Below are 25,033 nucleotides of genomic sequence, written 5' to 3' on the forward strand. Positions count from 1 at the left end.
TAATATATATAATATAATAGACTATACTATAATGTGTGTATATACATGAAAGATCACACTTAAATTCCTTCCTTTGGAATAAATATTGGTGAAGGAACCATCATAATGTTTACCGGTTTTCTTCTCTATTTTCAAAGGATGTTATATTACATGTGATAAATATGTGGAGGGCATATTGATGTACTGAACAATCATATATATGACCATACTGATGTATTGAACAATTGTTGACATATTACCAATCATATTGACCTATTGAACAGGATTGACAGTGGCTAGAATGAGATTTAAAAGGGATGTAAGGACAAGCTTTGAATCATCTTCTGACCACGTGTAGTGAAAGACAGCATGATTTGAACCCATAAATACACTGTAATTGGATAAACATCCAGAAATAAAAGACTAATAATAGAAGTTTTGAAGGTTATTCTTAATCTTACTTTTTATTCCTTTACAGAATGTTTTAATGGTGAGCAAATGTTGTACAATCTAATACTTTATCAGAACATATATGGATTTTCACTTGTTTCCTTTGCTGATTCCATGAAGTTGCTGATGTTTTTCTCAAGGCATCTCACTTCAGTACCTAATATATGAATTGTAACTGAGTAGTTGATAAATATGCAGGAGCAGGTATCCCACACGATCAGCTAATGATGTTAAACAAAATACTTGGAGAAACATTGAAAGATAGTCCAGATTATTTTAAGTGTAAATACAGATTTGCATATATATCCTTAGTCATATATATATGCACACATATACAAATACATATATAAAGATGATACAATTCTTTGTAGATAGAATAGTGATTCAAAAAAACCTTAGAATAACACTATTAATCATAATTCTTTCTAAAAGTATAATTTAGGGAAGTGCAAAATAAAACAGATAAGATCTTAGAAACCCAAAGAGGAAGAAGTATCCTTACAGAAGTGAGCTCTCTATGTATAACTTTATACCTAAGTTATAAAACTATTTGCAAAAACTTGACAAACAAACGCCTTACATACTGTAGGCAGGAGACGATCAGCTCTTTATATCTTAAGTTTTTGTTTTGTTTTGACTTTTATTTGAATGTTTATTCCTTCACTTACATTTTTGTTTGTTTGTTTTTAGTGAGGAAGATTGGCCCTGAGCTAACATCTGTGCCAGTCTTCCTCTATTTTGCATGTGGGATGTCACCACAGTGTGGCATGACGTGTGGTACATAGGTCTGCGCCCAGGATCCGAAACAGCAAATCCTGGGCCACTGAAGTGGAGTGTGCGAACCTAACCACTACGCCACTGGGCAGCATCTTCACTTAGATTCTTTAAGCTTCAAAATGTCAACTCAGAGAAAATGCAAAAAAAAAAATCACTGATAATTCCACAAGTATTGCACTAATTTTGCTTACTTTCTTTGTATAGTCTTTCTTACATGTTCGTATTATATATTAGCAATATTTTTTCATCTTACTATATTCACTTTTCAATATATCATGAGATTGACTATGCTGCATTGTGATCTTCATAATCATAACATTATGAATAAATTTAATAGTTATTTGCATAATGACTTTCTGAATAATTGGCTCAAATCACCATGAATGAGCTCATCACATTTGATGTCATTTAATCAAAACAGAGTCTGGCCCTGGGATATACCAAGTGTAGAATATCTAGTGAAATATCTACACCAAGTTCTGTAGGGCTTGTGTTAAAAGGTAATACGGCTCAGGGATTAATTATCTGGCTCTAGAAGCATAAGAGGTAGGGCTTTATTACTAACTTTGTCAATGTGGACCTAGCATCTGTCTAAAGCTTGGTGCTGTAATATATAAAGATGGAAAATGACATCATTATGAGTATTAAAAATTGCCATGCATTGTGGCCTTTGGGTTTCACGTGCACCCCCGAGTCACAGTGCGTTGGGTTTGTATATTGATTGCTCTCCTTACTAGTTTTATCACTTTGGGCGAGTAACTTCACCTCTCTGAGCTTCACTTCGCTCATCTATAAGATCAGAATAATAAAATAACCATTAGAGTGGTGTTTTGTTTTCATCAAACGATATAATCTCTGTAAAGCAATTAGAGTAACTGACACATGATAAAAGCACCATCGATTTCAGCAGTGGTTATTTTAGCAATAGTAGTTGTAGTAGTAAAATTCAATAAATATTGGTGTTTTTATATATTTTTTGTATTTGTCAACAATGCATAAAGTAATTTATAAAATTTTATATTATTTTTGAGAATTGATTGTGTCTTCAATTATTCTTATACCATTACATGCTATATAACAAATATTTTAACAGGGTATTTTTTTATTTCATTCTATTCTTCCATAGCTACTGACAGAAGTGATTGCAGTTTGAGGTCAAATCAGGCAATAAAAATGAATTGAGTAAATGTGACTATACAATGGCTAAATTTACAGTAGAGTTATTTTTATGTCCATATTTTAATATATCATTTACAGCCTATTTATATTAAAGCATGCATTGGTTATGGAAATAGTTGCATAAAATCAGCCATTATCCTATATCTAACAAATTGTTGTGACTAATCCCATTCTGGTTTATAAGGTTTCTAAAGCTTCATTATTCAATGCATATATTCATAGACTTGACCTTAAGTCAGTCGATACATTCATGAGATGAGACCCAAAAACATATCACAACTGCACTACATGTTTACAGTAGAAAACGGACGTCACTAGGTATGTTGACTTCTGAATAATGATTGGAATAAATGCTGTCCTTCAAACGCTGGTGTGCATGCCCTCAATCCCCAAGGAAATCAATATTTGCTCATCTTATACAAGCGCAATCCTTAGGCGACCGCCTGATACCTGCAGGTAGAGTTGTGTGTTCCTCCTCTGTGCTTTCCTATCACCTTGTTCATGGCTCTTTCTTAACACTGTCTGCAATTTTTTGCTTTTATGATTGTATCTTCCACTGGACACTGAGTCCCTGGAGATCAGGTCCTGTCTCCTCATTTATGTAGCTTCAGTACCTGGCGTGATGCCTCATTGGAAAATGAATAAACGTTGAATGAACGACTGACCACTGAGATGGCACATACAGAAGTTCCTCTAATTAAGAACAGCTTCGGTTGAAAGCATATTGGTGTGCCTGAGCCTAAAGGAAAACCCAGTAAGAGATCAGTTAGTGAACTATAGCTGTGACAGGCACTGGTCTCAATATTTTTGCTTCTTTTAAATTCTCTTCTTTGTATATTTGTGTTTATAATGTTCCCTTTTATTGTATTTCCGGCACGGAAAATAAAACCTGAACCAAAACTTTTATGGTCAAACTAAAATAATCATGCTTAACTAACTAATGTCATTTTTTTATGTAGTAAGCTGATTTGACTTGCCCAGAGGCTAAGCTTTTTTAAGTCTATAAGAATTGTAAGGTTTAAAGTGTGTAACCAGAGGAGATCCTGTATTATCTGAAAACCTGATGAGGAAATGCAGTATTTCTTTTTATTATAATCTGTTACTGTTAATGTAGGCAACAATGTGTTTATTGGTAGGTCTCTTCCATTGTTAATGAAAAAAAATTTCTACAGATAGTAGCTCGAACAAAGTGCATAAGGTTAAGTCAAATTCCATTTCCAAAATTATTTTCCCTCTCGTCTAAATAAGAGACATTTTCAAAAGCAGACGTATATGGGGGCAATGGTTTAATGCAACACTAGTAATAAAGAAAGCATAATGTGCTTTTATGATGTGAGTTTTTACAAACAGTTTTGGGATAACTCCCTCATATTATCATCATTATTGAGTGAAACATGCAGCACTTTACCGTGACAACAGGAACACCTGCCAGCAAAGCTGTGAAACTCGAAGTTTCCCTATTGCTCAATTCGGCTAACAAGCTGCTTTAAACTGCCTCCTAATGTCTGCACGACATCAAGGATTTTTTTTTCTGTCCACTCTTGGGGCATATTGTAGAGAGCTATTCATCAATTATCAAGATTCTCTTTTTATTCTCCAGGGGAACTGAAAGATTGTAAGCGGGAAGATTTTAGCAGCAAAATCTCTCACTGTATTTAGTTTAGTATAAGTACATTGTTATACATATATTTTATATTCCTTTGAGAAATATATAAGGAATCATAAATCTCAGTCAGAATCTATCTTGAATGTTGCCAATACAATCTTTCCATCGTATAAAATCCTCAGCTTTGAAAGCTGATGACATCTCTGAAATTACTTGGTAATCAATTATATTTTTGTATTATTACAAGTTTAAGTATTGTTATTGTTAGCACAGAGGATATTGCTACCAATAGTTACACAGGGTTAAAAGTCAATGACTGTTTTCGTTATATTTAAAACTCTGCTATATGGTTTCTTGTGTTGACTAGGTATGTGCTGTAAAGTTAAAATGCAGTGTTTGCATACTGAGTAATTCTAAAGTGTAAACTACATTCCTTAATATTAATGTGTTTTAAGTGACACCAGCTATGTATGCCTATGATTCATATTGCCGAGATCTTCCCCTTCCCCAGAATGATGTACTGTCACTGTCCTATTCATTTTGAATGTTGTATTCATAAGGGTTTTGTGACTAGACATCACCGTAAATCAATGTTATTGGACTATATTTTCAAACAAAACATTTACAGAGACAGTCATCCCACGTTCCATATTCAGAGTGCACCACTTCTATGAAGGTCAAATAAAGTCGACATCAACTTATGGATTAGTTTATTGAAAGAGCAAATGAAACCAGCAATTTTTGGAATACCTTAAGAAGGGGTTTAATGTATTCCTGTTTCACTCTAGAATTCCTAATAGTCTTAAGAGTTCTGCTAGAACTGTAAGACAAACAACATTAGAGGGAGACATGAGTACTTGAGGTTGTCTTTTCTGATGAAGCACAGGAAATATTCCAAACAGTGATGGCTTATATTATGACTTTAGAAAGTATGTGGTAATATTAACAATGTCACAATTTGCTTCAAAATAAACACGATTCATTGATGATCCCCTATTACTTACTGAAGATGCATTCATAGTTGATACACAGAAATACAATTTGTTTCAGTAGAACAAGCTGATCTCCTACGTTCTGATTTTTTTTCAATATTGAGAAGACCCTTAGATTGAAGTAAACAATATTTCTTAATTTTCTTTTCGTAACAATTTGGTGTGACGAAGGTCTCGGGTAGTTTGTGACCACCAAATATCCTCATGTAACATTCTGTAAGTTTTCTTTTCTCTGTTTTCATTTTCTCTATTCATGTGGCTTTAAAGGGAGGCCACATACCATGTAACAAATATACCCAAATCAGTAACCTATGATCCTATTTAAATAAACCATCGAAGTTCGTGAATAAACAGGAAAAGGAATTTAGTTTTTTTGAGAGATAGGAGTCATTCTTGAGTAAAGAGCATTGAATCTAAACTCTCTTGCATAGTTTGGGCTTTGTATACATTAACTTAGATATTTCTCTAAACAATAGAAAACATATTTTTGCTAAAATTGTTTGTGGGAAAAAAAAAACTTTTCCCCTAAGCTACTAGTGATATTTTACATAAAAGACTTAGAACTTTCTGAATTCCTGTTCTTAGTTCTTCCTGTTGACAGCAAATTTACAAGATTTCAGAAAAAAAGTTTTTAAAGTTACCATGTAACAAAATAAAAAATAGCAGTCGAGAATCACCTTACTATCATATAGAAAGATTCTCTTAATAAAATGCGTAACCTGCACAAATTAATAAATGTACAGTAATTTGGCACATAAAATAAATTAATTTTGTATAGAAAATTGCAATGTGCTACAGGTAGGCTAATTTATCTTAAACCCAAGCCCATATTTTACACCATGATGACATCCATCCATTTTATATTCTGATACAGCACTTAGTACAGGGAGTGCTACACTCGTTCATCATCTGTACCATAATCTTTCTTCCCAATTATCTTCTTGGGAGGTTCAGTCAAGAGTGACAGTGGACATAGACATCAGAGCTTTAATTAAAAAGATACGGGTGCTCTGATGGAGTTAACTCTGTGTACCCCACATTTTAAGGTAAATTAGGTGAAGATGTGATCTTAATTAACATGTGCTAGCCATAAGTTGCTCTAGTTTTTAGGTTGTTGGAATATTCTGAAAAGTTTTAGCACTCACTTTTGGATGCTATTTGAAGGGATGTGGTGGGGGTGGGGTAGGGAGCAGTAAGCCAAACAGCAAAAACCAAATTGATCCCATTCCCTTTGTGAACAATAAACCATTTGAGGAGATAAGATGTAACTGTCTGTCTGCAGGTTTCTTTTAACCATGTTCCGGTCTTTTATTTCACTCCTTTATAATTATCATAAGGATGCCATTCTTAAAGTGTACTTTATATCAGTTCATTGCTATGCAGCACAGCCAGCTCTGGAAGGTAATGTTCACTTCACAGATGAAGAAAGCAAAGAATAAAGAGCCCTGCTCTCTTGCCTAGGGTTACATTATAAGTTAGTGGCAAAACGTGTATTAAAATTCAGGCCCCTAGAGCTGCAGTGTTTTAATTAGCTTAATAATCCATGCTAACTTTCATGATTGTTAGGGCTTACGTTTTGGTATTCTTTAACACTATTCCCAACACCTATGAAAAATGGCTGCCCTTCATAAGGTTAATGCAAACTATGAGTTACACCAATTATGCAAACCCTAATCTTTGTAACTTATCTACCTCCAGGGTGCTTAGTGCTATGTGAGCCGTATTTTATTTCTTATTCAAAAGAGCTTTCACCCACTTCTGTGAGCACTTTCCTTTTATACTATTAACAACAAAAACAAAACCATTAATTGCATGTTACCGCATTTAAACTTATAATGAAGGTATAATTATCTCAACTGTATTAATAAAGAAATTAATGTTCAGTGACTTGTCCACAGCTGCCTAGCTAACAAGAATTAGCATGGGAATTTAATTCTGAGAGTTATTCCAAGTATCACAACACATTATCTTTACATATAAGGTTGATTGTTAGAAGAAATCATGTGGTACTAGTGGAAAAATAAAATCAATAAATGGATTTGAAAATGGACACATTGTATCAAAAAGTTCCTCATATGTAAATTTTTTTCCTAAGCCCGTCTTCACTTAGTCATGATTCATATTCTGCACCTTATTTATTCCTTCCTTCATTTATCCAGCTAGTCATTTGACAAATATTAAGCTAATTGCTGGCGTCATAGGTCAAGAGAAATGATTTCAGGTTGTGCTATTATGGTTTTAAAAATGACTAAGATAGATAATACATTAAAGTGAACTGACTCTAGATGGAGTGTTTCAAAAAGACTTCAGCCAGGATAGTATTTAAACTGAGCATTAAAGGAACTTTGAGATGGAACTGCCATATCAAGAATGAGGGGAAAATATTCCAGCGAGGAGAAGCACAGACAACATCTTCATCATCATTGAGCTCACCTTTGGGAGGAAGAGGCAAACGAAACTGAAGCGAAGAAGTCAAAGATGTGATATGTTACCTAGAGGGAAGCAGGGAGGAAATCTCACAGCAAGGAGATGTAGCAGAGTCATTCTTTCAGGTAAGACGTTATAGAAAGTCTCAATGAGAAAGGGACACGAAAAAGACCTGAAAACAATGAGGCAGAGAGCCAAACAGATCTCCAGGGAGGGCCTCAGGCAGAGGGACCAGCAAGTACAAAGGCCCTGAGGTAGAAGTACACTTGGTGTGATAAAGAAGCAATTAAGAAGTTGTAAGTAAGGTGGTGGTAGTGTCTGATTAGAATTTAGGAAGATAACTTTTGTGGGATTTGAGGAACAGAAGGGAGAACTCAAGAATAGAATAGGAGAATAATTAGGATGGTTTTGTGCAATTCAAAGTGAGAGATGATGATGACCTGCACAAGAATGGTGGCATAGGAGATGGAGTAATACGCTACATTTTGCAGGTGGAATCGACAGGACGTACCTTATGATTAGCTACAATGAGTTAAAAAAAGAGAAATCATCAAAAATGACTAATTTCTCACTGACAGGTGAGGGGCCTAGTAAACGAAATTAGGGAAGATGTGGCATTGAGTTTGAGGAAGAAATAAAGTGTTTTATTCACCCCTATTAAGTTTGAGATATCTATAAAATTTTAAGAGGAAATTTCAAGTAGGCAGTTAGCACAGGTTTGATATATACATCTGTGTTTCATCAGCATCAAAATGATATTTAATTAAATTCATAGGCTCTCCATTCCTAATAACGCTACTCAGCACAAGCTTAGAAATATGATGCATAACTATAAGTTAAACTTAAATGAGAAATTCTGAGGATTGTTCAACCAATTTACTTAGAGGCAAATAAACAGTTCTACTCTTGCATAGATTCACAAAAGAGGTGATTTTGTCAGTAGCTCAAAATTTTTAATCTAAATATCAATATAACCATCAATAGAATTTGAATAGCAATATCACAGAAAAACAGCAAAAAGTAAAAACTAATAATAAGTTTTATTCCTTAAGTCCTATCTGGCTTTTACTTGATTACTATGCTTCATATATTTTCCAAGACATATGATCTTGAACTCACCAACGAGCATAATCTCAAATTCAAGTAAGATGACAATCTAGGAGATTGCTTGAATGACATAGACATATAAAGGTTACAACTTTGCAATCTGCAGATGTGTTGTGTTTGTCAGGTGTAGTGTTTTAAAATGATGAATTGATTGTCATGAGGCAGGGTGTGCTCTTTCTAGTTAGTCTCTGATGCTGCCACTCCCTATTGTCTTCACCATTATGCTGTTTGCCTGGTTCTTGATGCGATTTCACCTTCTTAACCTGCTATAGATACTTTCCACATCTATCTACCTTTGTGTTAAGACTAACTGGCAAAGCCCTGTGCATGGTGGTTCTTTGAAATGAGCCCTTATGCAATTCCTTTTGCAGAATTGTGTGTTAGTATGTTTCATCAGTCTACGCTGAAAGATACGTATAAGAAATACACCTATGGATCTTATCATTGTGTGCATGGTAAGAATGTTATTGATGATGTCATGCATTCCAGCACACAGCATTCCTTTTATGAAATAACAGTGAAAAACTACTTCAGGGGCCAGCCACGAGGCCCAGGGGTTAAGTTTGTGTGCTTCATTTCGGCGGCCCAGGGTTTTGTCTATTTGGATCCTGGGCGCCGACATGGCACTGCTCAGCAGGCCATCCTGAGGTGGCATCGCACATAACACAACTAGAAGGACCATCAACTTGAATATACAACTATGTACTGGGGGACTTTAGGGAGAAGAAGAAGAAGAAAAAAAAAGATTGGCAACAGATGTTAGCTCAGGTGCCAATCTTTTTTAAAAAAAACACTTTACTTCTAATATTATTACTGAATTAAGTTGTTGCTCTAATTAATTGGCTCATTTTTATCTCAAAGTAGTGTTAAGAATTGATTTCATTACGCAGTTTCAATTGGTTGCTTGAAAACTTAGGTAAATGTGAAATAATAGAAAAAATGTATATTGGTCTCTGCCCTGAGTTCCCGGCACAAAGCTTCCAAGATCCTCATAATTAGCTGAATGAAGAGAGTGCTAAAAGCATATTTTATTTTGTTCTAATATTTGATCTTTGACCCTGCTTCCTGACACATAACTCCTAAGTTCCTTGAAATTTCCTGGATGATTGAAATATTTTTTCTTCTGTTAAGGTGAGTCATGGTGGCCTGCTAGATAGCTTCAGAATGGGAGCTGGTCACCAGAAAGCTCAAACTACAATTAGAAGCTTGGAACTTCCAACTTACCTCCCATCCTCCAGGAAGGGGAGAGGCTGGAGATTGACTTAATGGTCGATCATGCCTATGTGACTAAGTCTCTATAAAAATCTCAAAGGGTGGGATTCAACGAGCTTCCAAGTTGGTGAACACATTCACATGCCAGGGGTGTGGTGCACCCAAACTCCATGGGGACAGAAACTCTTACTCTGGGGACCCCTCTGGATTTTACCCTATGTATCCTTTATCATAACTTTTATTACATAATAAGCCAGTAAATGTAAGTGTTTCCCTGAGTTCTGTGAGCTGTTCCAGCAAATGACTGAATTCATGGAGGGGATCATAGTAACCTCCAATTTAGATCTGGTCAGTCAGAAATACAGGTGACAACCTTGGATTTGTGATTAACACCTGCGGTAGGATGGGGAGTAGTCTTGTGAGACTGAGCCCATTAACATATGGGGTCTCCACTAACACCAGTTAGTGTCAGAATTGAATTGGATTGTAGGACACCCAACTGGTGTTACAGAGAATTGCTTGTGGGTTGTAGAAAACCCAAACATCTGGTGTCAGAAGTGAAGTTTGGTATGTATGTATGGTAGGTTTGTATGATAGTGTGAGAGTAAAGGAGACACATAGGGGAGCTTTTCCAAGACAGTTAGGATGACAAATGTTGGGACTCTGTGTAGACAGCATTCCAATATGACTCTCACTGACCCTCATCCTTGTATTTTCTCTTCCCTTTGAATGTGGGGGAACCTGTAGCGATGAGATTTTGCAGATGTAATTAAGGTCCCAAGTTAGTTGATTTTAAGATAGGGAGATTATCTGGGTGGGCCTGACCTAATTCTGTGAGCCTTTAAACATGGATCCAGAGGTCAGAGGCAGAGGAAATCAAAGATTCAAAGAGGAGAGGGATTCAACTTGAGGTATATTCTCTGATCTGACTTTGAAGATGGATGGGGCCGTGTGGCAAGAAATTTGGGTGGACTTTTCTTGCTGAGAGTAGCCCCCAGAAAGGAAATGTGGACCTTGGTTCTACAGGTGCAAGGAATTGAACTTGTCTAAAAAGTAAAGGGCTTGGAAGTGCATTCTTTCCCTGGAGGCTCCAGAAATCACCAAATCCTGGCTGACACTTTGATTTTGCCTTGTAAGACCTGAGCAGGAACCCAGCCACACTGTACCTGGACTCCTGATCTAAAGAAGTGCGAGCTAATAAACGAGTGTTGTTTTAAGGTCGCTAAGTTCGTGAAAATTTGTTATATAGCAATAGAACAAAAATACAGACTATTATGTCAAGAACCGTTAAAGGGATGAAAGTTTACTCTGCTTGCAACCTAAAATGAAATTTGCCACAGTTTCTTGCATACTGGTAGAGACATGAGACTCATGGATCACAGACAAGTGGCCTTAGTAGATGCAGCAGAGCAAAAGCCAGAGTATCAGGATTTGTGCTGGTGGCCTGAACCCCAATTCCCACAGGGTAATGCAGAGACAGCCAGGTGATTGAGCCTCGCTGCACGTACATTGAGTTCTGTTACAGGAAAGGAACTCCCAGCACAGGAAACAGAAATCTTTTATAATGGGCAGTAAGCCTGCTTGACCTTCTCCCAGAGGGAGACATTATCTTTATTAAATGGGCTAGTACATAAACCTGGCCTTTGCTCCTAAGGGGGGCACTATCTCTGCCTTCTAAGGCTTCTTCCTAGACAAAGGCTATCAGTGATGAGCAGAAACACAATTGTCTGTCAATATCTTATACTTATACCTTCCTTCTTGAACAGAGGCAGTTATACTAATAATAAAGCGTTTATTCCTAGAGAATTAAGATGCAGTGAAGAATATTTATCAACACTGTGCTATATGTAGACATCTCCAAACTAGTAGACTTCAAATTTTATATAAAGCAAATTTACCAGCCTAGCTTAAAATAAAAGTTATAATCTACCCTTTGCATTTGCGTATAAATGTATAGTAGATTTTCATTAACCTTAATCTTATCTCAAGTTTCTGTTCCTAACTTTGCTTTTCTCTCTTTCTTCCTTCACTATTTCTAATTCATGTTGTGGTTTCATATTTTCTGAATCCTGAAATAAATTAGAAGAATTGTGTTTAAGCAAAGTCAACTAAAACAGAATAATTTGGTAAGAAATAGACTGACAAGCAAAAAAGATATTTTTGTAGTTTTCCCATGATTCTGTATATTGCAGGGCCTGTGATCAGCTATGGAGTTGGGCTCATTAGACTGAATTCATTGAAATTTCTAAAAGCTTTAAGGGTTTTGTTGCAGGATATATAGTGCTATGAAGGCAATTGTTTGGAAAATATTAGATATTTTTACTAGTTCATGGTTAATTTCATATCTCTGAATAACCTTTGGCTCTGACCAAGGTTCATACCCACACAACATATAGCTTGAAGAAAAGAGATGCTCTTTCCATGCTGATTGGACAAGTTAAATTTCCAAGTCGACCACCAGACCAACTGCTGTGGGAAGAATGAGGCCTATTCACATAGTCCTAAATTACTGTCTATCTAGGAGCCAGTCTTGATGGCAGATGGGATGAAATTAGCTGATAAACTTAGACCAAACAGAGATCCATTCTGGATCTGAGCAGGGGTCAATCCCACTCAAAGCTCACTGAGTGCTGAGTGGCGAGAGGGGATGCAGTGTGCAGAGGCGGGAATCTATATAACTGCTATGTGAATCAAGGCAGAGGTTATTAGCCTTATATTATAGAATAAGAAACTGAGGACAAAAATGCAATTCATTTGGCCTCAGTCGCATAGCAAATGGCAACGTCAGATTTTTAGGCCAAGTTTCTGACCTCAGGCCTATTTCTCTTGTCCCTATTTTCTACCCTCTAGTGATACGTTGACTAAATTAATATGACCTGTTAATGAAAGCAGGGTTTGAAAGATGAAAAAAGGAGTGGCAATGAGATGAATAGGGTCTTTGCAGAAAAAATATTTTCAAAGAGGAAAACACCTAGAAAGAGGAACCCTGGGTCGGATTTTGTAAGACGACGTTTGACTTCTTCACAAATTTGCCTAGGTGAAAACCTTCAAGTACTTAAGAGCCAACAACTCAGTGGTAGATTGCAAAATCCATGCCATGAGAGCACTTTTGCAGATTCACTATCCCACTGTGACTCCCCAGAACAGCTCAGGCTAAAACAAAGAAAACAAATTCCCATGAAAACCTAACTGAAAGGTCACAGAAAGGAGAGGCAAACTCATTAATTTTTTTCAGAGCCTGAGGGTTCATTTTTTAAAATCTGTGCCACATTGGCACGTGCGGTCTGCGTGATGACTTTCTTTTGTAGCAAAGCACATCCGCTGCAGTTTGCAATACCCTGATGCCTGGCTGTCCTTTGGCTCCATGTCCTGGTCTTAGCTGAGGCTGCCTTGTAAATTCAGGAACTCATTTCACTGTGAATCATCCGAGATGGACCTCTCTCATGATAGATTTTACTTCTTAAATGATCTTAGAGTAGTTATTTTCTATCTGACCTGTGTACAAATGAGTTGTAACAATAGCATCTACATTAATTGTTAAATTTCATTTTTTCTGATAACTGCTTCATTCAAAGTGGAGATAGAGGGCTGCTATTTTCCCCAGAAAAAAAAGCATAAAGTTAAAAGACAGTAAAGTGATAATTTGTAATTTTTACCTGTGGGTTCAAGAGTTGATGTAAGGCAGAAAAGTTTGAAAGTATATATAACCTGGCTAAAATCAGTCTTCTTTCTCTGTTCTCGATCAAGAAACAAGGTGAAGAGTTGGAGAGGAAGAGAAGAGTTAGAGCCTGTTAAGGAACATTCATCGCTGCCCACCTTCCACTCCATGTTGGAAATCTCTTTAAGTTCAGGAAGCAGAGAAGAGAACCACAGCTCAGAGTGGATAACGAGGACCCATGAGAAGCAGTTGTTTACATTTTTTTTTTTGAGACATAATAGCCACAGTTATTAAAAAAAAAAGCCAGTTATTCCTTAATATATGAATCGTTATATACTTATAAAAATCTTTACAAGGTATGCGTATATTACTATAGTAATGAATTTGTGTTAATGTCCACAAACATATGAAATTAAAATGAATGAGATAAAAACATTTTTGGAAAATGTCCTGTTCCATTTATCAGTGGTGCTAAAATCTTTTTAAAATTTTATTAAAATTATTTGATGCTTTCAGCGTCATTAAATATCTATCAAAGTCATGAATATCTTGATTTAAAACTTTGTGCTAGAAAATGATTTGCAGGCCTGTTTCTAAATTCTCTTTATTGAGACAACTGTTTATTAGTTTAATGACTATCATTATTGGAGAAGTCAAGTGGTAAGATTCGTAGATGCAAATAGAAGAAATGCATGTTGCCTGCATTTACTAAATCTTGAGACTCATGTTTCAATCTCACCCACTAATAATGAAAATATTTTGCTGAAATTGGCTAGCAGGCTTTGAGCTTCCCTGATGTTCATCAGTTGTTCTTTCAAGCTAGAAAATGCTGCATTTTCATATTTTTACAAAATATGCTCAAAGCCAGTCACAGAAATTCATTTGGAAGATTCTTAATCAGATTAAGAATTAGAATTCTGATGTTTTAAAGCATGCTGATAGGAGAGTTTTTATAGGTGACGCTGTTTGCTTTCAGCAACAAATTTATCCAAAGCCGGACACGTTTATAAATGTCATTTTTCCAAACCTTCTCTCTATAGTAGGAGGTTCTTTGGGAAGCAACTACATTCTTACTCATTGTTAAAATGTGGCAATTTTGGAATACTTATTTTATTAAAAGAAAAATATATAACTCATCTTTAACTCTGATAATTCCTTAAGTGCACTCTCATAAGATGTGAAAAGTATCTCTGTGTGGTATGCAGGATTTTCCTTCAAAATATCTGCTCTTTTCAAAATATTTGGAAATTCTTCTATTTAGATAATGTGGTCCATATATTCACATTAATAAAATGCAATACCTCATAATATACTGATACATAACAAAGGAGTGAGGATGGCCCTGCCCATCCAGGTAGCACTCCCTTGCTTTCCTCAGTATGTGTCAGAGGATGATCTCACATGCTGTGATTAAGGATGTCTCATAATCTTTTCTTCCTACAGCTCAATTCAATCATCTCATATACCTGGTGTATACATAGCCCAATTTTTTTAAACCTTTTTATTTTATAATGATTTTTGATTTATAGAAAAGTTGCAGAGACAGTATAGAGAGATTTTTATACTCTTCAAGAAATTTTCCCTTTTGTTAACAAATTACAAAGCAATAGGACATTTGTCAAAACTAGAAGGTAATGTTGGTGCAATACTAGTGTGTAAACTACTGATTTTACATGGATTTCATGCATTTTTTCTCTAATGAAAGTCCTTTTCCTATTGCAGGATCTAGTCCATGATATCACATTGCTCTTAGTTGTCTTGTTGCATTAGTCTCCTCTGATCTATGGCAATTTCTCAGTTTTCTTTTTCTTATGACCTCAACAGTTTTTAAGAGTAATGATCAGGTATTGCATAGAATGTTCCTTGATTTGGGTTTGTCTAATGGCTTCTCACAGGTCTTGCAAAGAATACTACGGAGATGAGTTGCCCTTCTCATCACATCATGATGCATAATATCAACACGACTATCTTTGGTTGTTAACCTCCATCAATCACTTGGTTAGGGAGGCACTTAAGATGTTTCTTCACTGTAGTTACTTTTTTCCCTTTCTTTGTTTTTGGAAGATAGAAAGTCCAGTTCACACTCAAGGAGGAAAGCATACTCTACTTTGAAAACGAGAGGGCTTGAGTTGGCATTTTGATTTTTTTGTGAGGACATCCTGAAGGTCCTTTGGTTCTCAAGTAAGATACTGTTGACACTTGATAAAGAAAGCATGCCAGCAAGACTCATGGAAGCCTGGGAAAAGCCAGGAGAGAATGTATCCTAGGATATCCCTTATACGTCGCCCTCCTTGAGATGGAGCAAAGACATAGCCGAAATATCAGTGGATTGACTATGAGAGGGTTAGCCAAGTGATAGCCAAAACTAGGCCCACAGATATCCAGATATTACTTTGTTTTTCTACGCAAATGGTCTGATAAGATAATTTTAAAAGGGAAGGAAAGGTTAGAAGAGAAACGAGACAGAGGAAGACAAATGTGATACTACTATATTCAATGCTAGTTCTGAAATGACATCACCTCAGAATTTCTTCAAGGAGAAAGAGATGCATTGGAGATGGAATTTTATCACTAAATGAGACTATGTTGTAAGCCTATAATGACTGAGATAACACTGAATTGGTCCATGAAGAACTAGAATTAAGTAGATCAGATTTTTTGCCATCGTGCAATAATGGGAGCTCAAGCTAGAAATTAAATTGAATTACATAAAAATAAAGAAAACAAGATTTTTCAATATCAGAGTTTTATGGGCTGTTGCTACTGTCAGGTTCATACCTTTCACACAAATTTGGCAGCATCATCACAGGTTACAAACAAAATCTGTCCGTGCAGGGCTGGCTGGATGATAAAAAAATTGCTACAAGATATTAAGACCATGCTTCATGGTTGGGCTAAGCAAGATATATTTTCAATTTGTTTATGATCTGGGCAGACATTTCATAAAAATGGGGATGAAAATCCATGAATAAGGGAAAGATATAACTTAGTGTTGATGAGTATTAGTGTCGGACTCACAGAGACCAAGATTTAATTTCCAGTTTTATTATTCTCTAACCATGTGATTTTGCTAAATTTAGTTACATTTTTTAAGCCTAAATTTACTCCTTTCTTAAATGAAGATAAAAATGACTGTTTTATGGCATTATCAAAATTAAATGAGATCACATATGTGCTACATTCAATACAAAGTGCCACATATGATCGATAATCAATAAATCATAGCTTGCCACTCTTCTTTTCCTTGTTCATTTCTTCTTCTTCTTATTATTATTATTATCCTAAATATCTATTTTGAATCCTGAAATTATAAGAAGTTAAAGCCAAGTAAGTTAAATCTAGCTAGGAGCTGAGATAGTGAAGGAGAAATATAACAGAGAACAAATGAGAAGAAAAGGTTCATGAGGTCTAGAGAAAGAAGTCAATTAGAGCATAGAATATCCACCAGGAAAGCCACTTCAAAAAAAGAAGCCTGGGGCTGGCCCCATGGCTTAGTCGTTCAGTTTGGCCTGCTCCACTTCAGTGGCCTGAGTTCATGGGTTCGGATCCCGGGCATGGACATACACCACTCATTAGCCATGCTGTGGCAGTGACCCGCATATAAAATAAAGGAAGATTGGTGCAGATGTTAGCTCAGGGTGAATCTTCCTTAAGCAAAAACAGGGGAAGATTGGCAACGGATGTTAGCTCAGAGCTAATCTTCCTCAGTAAAAAAAAAATGTAAATAGAAAAGGAAACTTAAGTTATGAGAGAGAACTGGGTGTAAGTTGGCTGAGTTGTTAGTTTATACAGATACCCAAATTTGCTCTCTTGAGGAGTTATCAACACTTGAATAAAGGGCAGTCTTTTATTTCACAGCTAAGGCAATTAGAATTTATTTTACCTTACATATTTTAATTTATAATTCCTAATTAGCATATTTTTTGCAAATATAATAGGGTACTGCATGCTAAACACAAATTCATATAAGTGCTTATGAGATTTTCAACATTTTATTTCTTATGGCTGACCAAGCATGAAAGATTGGTAGAAGTAAATTTTTAAAAGAATGCTTAGCTATTAAATTAGAGCGTAAACTTTTCCAGTCTTTATTATTATTGCTAGATAAAGAGTTGTCATTTCTAAAGGAATGCTGGAAGGTAGTTAATTTCTCTTTATGCTTAGGGTTACAGACTTTTAAATTTGTAGGTCTATTTCAGGCCTCATTTAGCTATTAAGAAATTTACACTATTTCCTTCCCTTTCCTAATGGCCAGAGAGGCTGCAATATAAATTGAGAAGGGAAGGATAAGGAGAAGAATCCTTAAATTTTCATTATAGTTGTATCTCCTCTCATCAAAGGACCTCAGACATTGCCCTTCTGGGTCAGTAATGCCAGATAGTTAATTTCCATCAAGATACACAGATGTGCTGACATAACAATACCCAATGTTTCAAGAGCCTCAAGGATATTAATAAAAAACTATTTCTTAGGGGAACCTCAGATATTTTCCCCCAGGAAAGATTACAGATCAGTATTTGTTATCTCAAAATATTAAAGTAATTAGTGTTGGGTGAATTAAAAAAAAAATGCAACATTCACACTGGTCCAGATAAATGCCAAAGTTTGGAGGACGCTTACTTGAACTTTACCAAAATATGGAAATTCTCATGTCTGCACAACTGAACTGCAAGTCTGGGGGGAAAGGACTATCTTGCAAAATTTTGAAAGCATCCTGTTGCTAGTTGGACTGAAAATACCATGGTTGTTCTCTGTTTTTTCAGCATTCTCTGGGTCGGTTTAAAAAAAGATGAAAAAAACCAAGAAATGCAGAGACATTAAAAAGGCAAAAGTGAGCTTTTGAAACCTTTATAAATGAGGTGGGTTTTTTTTTTTTGGAGTTTGACCTGAGACCATTGGACTTTATTTCAAGGAAATGATAATGAACCAAGTAACTGTATTGGCTCCCGTGTCCTGCTCCTCTGCCTCCCTCCTACCTTCCATTCTACTAGAAGCACGGAAACCCCTTGGAAGTCCGCAAGAACTCCATGCTTGCATCAGCTCAGGGGGGGATCCAGAGCAAGATGAGAAACAGGCCTGGAGACTGTGATGGGAGCTCGAGCAGATTGTGCAGTCTCATTTCACATTCTCTTGTATCCCCTGCTGTCACATTTTTCTGCTGCCGACAAGAAATCAGCTATGGGCAGAGCGAGGGAAAGCTAGAGCAGCAAGCGCTCTTCTGGCTGGTGTTAACAAAGCAGCCACGCTAGCGAAGGGCCACCTCGTCTTGCATTCTGCTCCGCTGTCTTGAGTCCATTTCTGAACCCCAGCCAGCTCCCAGCTGGTCATATACTACAAGGCTGTCATGTCATCAACCCAGGCAAGATGTTCCAGCGTTTGTGTGTGTATTTTTTTAAACTTGCCAACTTGGCTGTTTTCCCATAAATTGCATGGAATAATTATTTTTTTTTTGAAAAAGCTTAGCTTCTCTTTACCCATGGGTGAGCAGGTTTTTGGAGATTGCTCAGTCAACAGAATTCGGGTCAAAATTAGCGACAATGAACAGGCAATCATATTTAGATATTCAACGACTCATATTTGGATATTAAGAGTCTAAAGTAAGGTAGAATATTCAGAAGCTTTTACTATAAGGAGCATCTGATATCACGAGTAAATGTTTCTATTTTCCAAATACGTTATATATCTTCATTGTACAGTAAGGCCTTGCTTTTTGACAGTAGTTTACTTTGTGTGTATATATATGTGTGTACCTACCTGCTTCTTTTATAAAAGCTTTCCTGGCAAAACATCAAAACATTATCTGTAAAATAAATGATAATAAATTACCCAAGAGAAGAAAATATCTTTCCACCCAAACAATACGTAAGTCAAGATGGTTTATTTGAGAGAAGCCTGGGTTTGTTCAAAAAAACAGAAGCATTTGTGAATATTTTTAATAATTTGAACATATGGTCTGAGCAGAAGCAGAAAAGGCACTTTTTTAACTTGATGTCAGATCATATCACATTATGTTGATTTATACTGCATAATGTGATATGTTGCAGATTTTTAATAAATAGACTTACTTTACCATCTCAACTAGGAAAGATTTCTGTGTGCAAATCTGGTGATGCCCTTTGGGGTTCTTTAGGAGCTCTCCACTAACACCATTTTCAAGTTTCTGACAGAGATTTTTTATATTTTACTTACTTTCTCCATTGGGTAAGGTGGCAAACATGTGACAAAAATGAAGTGCTAACAGAAAGAATGTTTCTTTCTCCATTTTTTTCATCAGCTGGGGGAACTAAAGTTCTTTTATCTAGTTCAGGAGCAATAATTTGACAATAAGTAATGAGCAAGTTTTTGATGGAGGGGCAGGTGGTGTAATGAAGGTGTGAGAAGGAAGCTATGTGAGGGAAGAGAGGGGAAATGAGAGCATTGCCATGTCGGGGAGGCCTGATCGCACAGCAGATGAACCGACTGTATACTGAGTCCTCTTCCTGATGGCCCACCTTCCCTTATGCTGAATCACAGAGACACGCTGCTAAGATTTCTGAATACTTTTCATCTATAATATCCAAACTGCGTTTCTAAGAAAAAAAATAAACTTTCAAAGTCGATTTTTTTCCAATGAAAAACAGAAACTTAAATAGATCAAGCAGCCAATCTAAGATTTCACTGGGATCTGACTTTTTGGCAAACAAATATAAAACTACCATTTTCAAACCATTCTTCCAAATCTTTCTTTTATTTGTGGCTTATCATCCAAATAATCACTTATCTTTAATTAAATGACTATCGTTGAAGCATATGCAGTCCCATACACATACCTAGAAAAATGAATTAAAACAAATTAAGCAGTAATGCATCATTTCTCTAGACAATTACCAAGAGACAGTGTAAAAATATAAAAAGACACATAAGAAAATCACAGAACTCCTGAAAGAATATCAAGCCCAAAAGATATGTCAATTATCTGACAGGTGAATTTTATATACAAAGAAGCAAATGAGAAGACCTGTGACAGTGGGGGTCATGTTTGTCTGTTAGACAGTATTTCCAATACCTGGCATAAAAATAAGTCAGAGATATTTGCTGAATAAATGAATTAATATGTGCAATGTTATCTTAAAAAGGGAAAATAACAGATGATTTCACTGTTTTTTCAAGATTGCAAAGTAGAAATAAAATCCTTTACTATTTCTAATTAGTATATGTAGTACACTTATTCTAACAGGGCTTCAGCTAATTGCTCTCCTTGGGTTATTTAATTTTATTTTCATTAATATTCCATTTTAAAATTAAGGAAAAAATAAAGGGAGGTTGTAAAATTGATAAGAAATTTGCCTAAGGTCAGTAGATACTAAGTGGTGAAAATAGGACATTAAGAGCCCACCACGCTGTATTGCCCAAAAGCACTCGAGGAGACAACTAAACTTCCATGGCAGTAAAGTAGCAATTATTCCAGATCATTTGGATGCACGGAAAGTGAAACTCTTTGATCACATAGCTTTCAGGGCTTGAGAGAAGTGTTAAAGGATCAATCAGTGAAATAGCTGAATATATTAAATATGGTTTAGTTTGAGATAGTGTAAGCAAAGGCATTAAAGCATAGGGGGATCTGCAGATCCAAGTTCTGATCTATATTATAGGGGCAACAAAAAGAAAGCCCTAATGGTATGCAAATATGATGCTAAGGAAGTCAACAAAAGATGAATAAAATAAATTGACAATGTCAGAATGAAGAATGTGTCCCTAGAGAGGAATGGAGATCCAGTAGTCAGAACTTTTGCTAATGCTTAACTCATTTCTATCTGTTTTTCAGGTTAGTTTTGCCACCCAAAGTTCAACTTATCTTGAGAAAAGAAATAGTTATTTAATATATCTCTTAGGATTAATATATCTCTTAGGATTAATGTCGGCTGTGAGAAACAGAGATCCCAAAGCAGTAGCTCAATAAAGAAACATGTTATTTCTCTCACATAAAAGTCCAGAGAAGATTGTTAGAGATGATAGGGCAACTTTGTTCCCCAATGTCCTTAGAATGCCACGCTCCCTCTGTCTTATTCTCTCAGGCATGGCCGATTCATAATGCCAAAAGACCGTCCTCTCTAGCTATCATGCTGGCATTCCAACCCACAGGAAGGAGGAGGGGATGATGAAGAAGCCAGGGAGTGTACATTCCAGCTATATTTCAAGGAAGGAAGCATGAGACACACAAAACACCTTTCCTTACATCTTATCAGCTAGAACTTAGCCACAAGGCCCAGGATGGTGGTCAGTGAGGAAATGTATTGGTTTTCAGGGTAGAGAGCTAAAAATAGGCAATTTCATAAATATTACTATGAAAGAAGGAAAGAGTAGGTGTTGGAAGATGACTAGCAATCTCTGCCACTGTTAGTATTTATTTAGAAAATGAAAACATTTCTTTTTCACTGTTATTTTTTTAGAATTGCTTTAAAACCCACTTCTTCCTGAGATTCCTTCCATGCATACAGACTGGGGAACTAGCTACTATTTCCAATATTTACTAATATTCCTGAGGATTCTTTGCTCATATGGGCAAACTTTGCCTCAGAAATACCAAAAATTCATGCTACAAATAACATTTATCATTGGGGCCCATGAAGCCAATATAGTTTGACATATTTTTTTCATACATGACCTTTGTAATGCTTGTTTGTGGGTTCAGTAATATACTAAATGACAGCAATCTCAAACCCAGACGAAGTTATTCTTCTTAAAACATTACACTTCGATGGGTGGGCTAGCTCATCATCTCTCCCAGAACTTGCTTTTACTCCTGCTGTCCATTTTGCTGAACGGCACCACCAAGCTACCTGTGGTCATGCTTTATTTCTTTTCTTTCATCCAATGCAGTCAGATACTGTTGGCCAGACTCATTCTTCACTGGGCTTTGTCTGGGTCAGACTGATGTTGTAAAAGGTTTTCCAAAGAGTTTTTACCCATCCCTTCACCACCCCAGCCTCAGTTCTGCTCAATCTTGACAAGAGCCCTCTCCTTTCTCAGTTAGGACACTAAGAGATTTTATCTTTATTACCTTTAAGGTAAGGCTATTACTACAGAAATTTCAGGAAAATAAGTAATCAGTGTTTAGCTTTAAGACTCCAAAGCATAGATGGCATTGTTAATCCCAGGAAAGACTGTCTGAAGGTACAACACACAAGAACATCAAGTGCTTGGCAGATCCTGGTATAAGCAATATGGAGAGAAGAATGGTGATTATTACAAACTCTAACAATTATTCAATCCAGAGGAAGGAGGAGGAAGAGCAGAGAGACGAGCAAACACATTAGCCACTGTCATGTATCTCTGAAAGCACACTCCTGGAGTCAAAGCCCAGGATGCTGTAAATCGCTAGAGAGATCTGGGGATCCAAGAGTACAGGGAGGTTAGTATAGTTGCTTTGCTGTGATTTAGGGCTCAACCAACCTTTGAATTTTTTCCCACAGCATCTTGGTGTCGAAGAGTAAAAGAGAAGGACCAGTTGTAGCAGGTCTACATAGACAATCCCGAGATAGAACCTGGGTGAAAATGCAAGATTTCCTCTACTTTTCTTAGAACATTGTAGAATTGGTTGAAAGAGAACACAGCCTAAGAGTCCTTTCAGTTGCACAAGAGCCCCCCTGTTTCTCTCTGATTGGACTGTGCTATGACAGGACAAAAGGAAATACATCAACAAATTCCAGTGGAGATAAATGCAGGAACCCTCAAGATCATCACTCCCCAGCCCCACCCCCACTCTGTCATCTAGTAGCTTTGGAAGCTCAAAGAAGGCACAGAGGAGGATGTCCACAGTTGAACCTGGGAGAAGATAAAAGTATAGGAGGAGAAGGTGCTTCTTGACCACCAAGACCCTTATACCTCTTTCCCCTAATGACTTGGTTTTATTATGTAAGCACCAACTCCAGCTATCCCAGGTTGCAGGTAGAAACCCCAAACCTGGAGGTGAAGAGAGAAGAGTCAGTCTGTACTATCAACCTAAAGTGATAGTTAAAATATAAATTATAGGGGCCGACCCCATGGTCAAGTGGTTAATTTCGTGTGCTCCACTGCAGCGGCACAGGGTTTCACTGGTTTGGATCCTGGGCACGGACATGGCACCACTCATCAAGCCATGTTGAGGTGGCGTCCCACGTGCCACAACTAGAAGGACCCACAACTAAAATATACAACTATGTACTGGGGGGATTTGAGGAGAAAAAGCAGAAAGAAAAAAAATAGATTGGCAACAGTTGTTAGCTCAGGTGCCAATCTTAAAAAATATGTATATAAATTATATTTAAGAATTTAAAAATCATGTCCATGTATATATACATAGATATATACATGTATTGTATAAACGAGTTTGTTTATTTGTATGTATAAACACGTTTTTACAAACATCTATTACGTATTCGTTTTTCTCTATATTTATTACCTTGATCCTAAATCATCATCTGTCATAGAAAGCATAGTCTCCACAGCTCTCCCAGTGCCTGGCTCACGCATACCTGTCTGCAGGTTAACAAGAAGGCAGACCAGAGTTGACTGTTCAGCTGTGAGTTCCAGCCTGCACCAAGTGATGCCAATGGTGTTTGCCCAAATCCTTTGCACCAGAGTTCCTTTATTGTTTTGCTCAATACACTTGTTTTGACTATAATGGTTGCAGTTATCACATTGTATCATAATTAAGTGTTCACTTGTTTTCTTTTCCCAGTGGAAGGTTTTGGGGGTGAAGGAGTGTGCTTTATAGAATTAATTCCAGTACCTGATACACAGCACATGATCAATCAATTTTAATAATATGAGTAAATGAAATAACAAATGAGTAATTACTGTATTCTCTTTGCATCTTGTGTTTTAATAAAATAATTATCATAGTTAAACTAAAAAAAAGAGAAGCCTAGGAAAAGAGATGCCTTGACTGAAGTTCAGAGGGAAACACATGGAGGACATAGTAAAGCTACAGGAAAAATTCCCTAAATATATATTTGCTATTCACTAGCAATAGGAGAGAGAAAAATGAAATCAGAAAGTGTTTCCGAATACTTCTGAATTTTCCACTGTATATATATATTTTAAAGTTCGATTCCAATAATATTTCAAAAGCTTCATTTTAATTAAAAAAAAAACCTTTTGCTCCATAGGCTTTAAGTAGGAGCTTAAAAATGGTAACGTAAGAAAAATTTTTCTACCAAATTTATAGTCTAACAGCAGATCAGAAAAACAATACTAAATAGCAGACATTTAGCTAATTCATGAAACACTTCCCTGAAGAGTAACATATTTTGTTCCAATTAAAAAACATTAGGAAAATTTATGTATACCTGTAGTAGATTGTCAAAAGTGGTCCCACAATAAATGATGCCTCCCTGTGACCATGGACTTTTGCCATGTCTTTGCTGCTCCTGCCATCAAGAGGTAGAATGTATTTTCCCATCTCTTTGATCTGCGCTGGCCTTGTGAGTTTCTTTTCCCAATACAATGCAAGGAGTGATGTTCTGGGACTTCTGAGACCAGAATTTAAGAGGCTGTTTCCTTCTGCTTTTATTCAGAAGAACTGCAGTCACCACGTAAGAAGTCCAGGATATCCTACTGTAGAGAGAAGCCAAGTGGGAAGAGAGGTCTTGGGGGATAAGAAATCAAGCGGAGGGAGAGGTCCTG

The 25,033-nt window shown here is 36.4% G+C and overlaps 1 protein-coding gene across 1 annotated transcript in view; it reads right to left on the reverse strand.

The window, feature by feature from the left end:
• Positions 1-440: 440 nt before the first annotated feature.
• LOC111773404 (uncharacterized) overlaps positions 441-25,033 on the reverse strand; it is a 74,539-nt gene continuing 49,946 nt past the window's right edge. The window contains exons 7-10 of the mRNA XM_070267596.1: positions 24,697-24,964; positions 19,142-19,187; positions 2,836-3,124; positions 441-671 (exon numbers count right to left, since the gene is read on the reverse strand). The gene's annotated coding sequence lies outside the window, so the exon portion shown is untranslated. The remainder of the gene's footprint in view (positions 672-2,835; positions 3,125-19,141; positions 19,188-24,696; positions 24,965-25,033) is intronic.

Source organism: Equus caballus, chromosome 5 (genome assembly GCF_041296265.1).
Source record: "Equus caballus isolate H_3958 breed thoroughbred chromosome 5, TB-T2T, whole genome shotgun sequence".
Taxonomy (NCBI): Eukaryota; Metazoa; Chordata; class Mammalia; order Perissodactyla; family Equidae; genus Equus; species Equus caballus.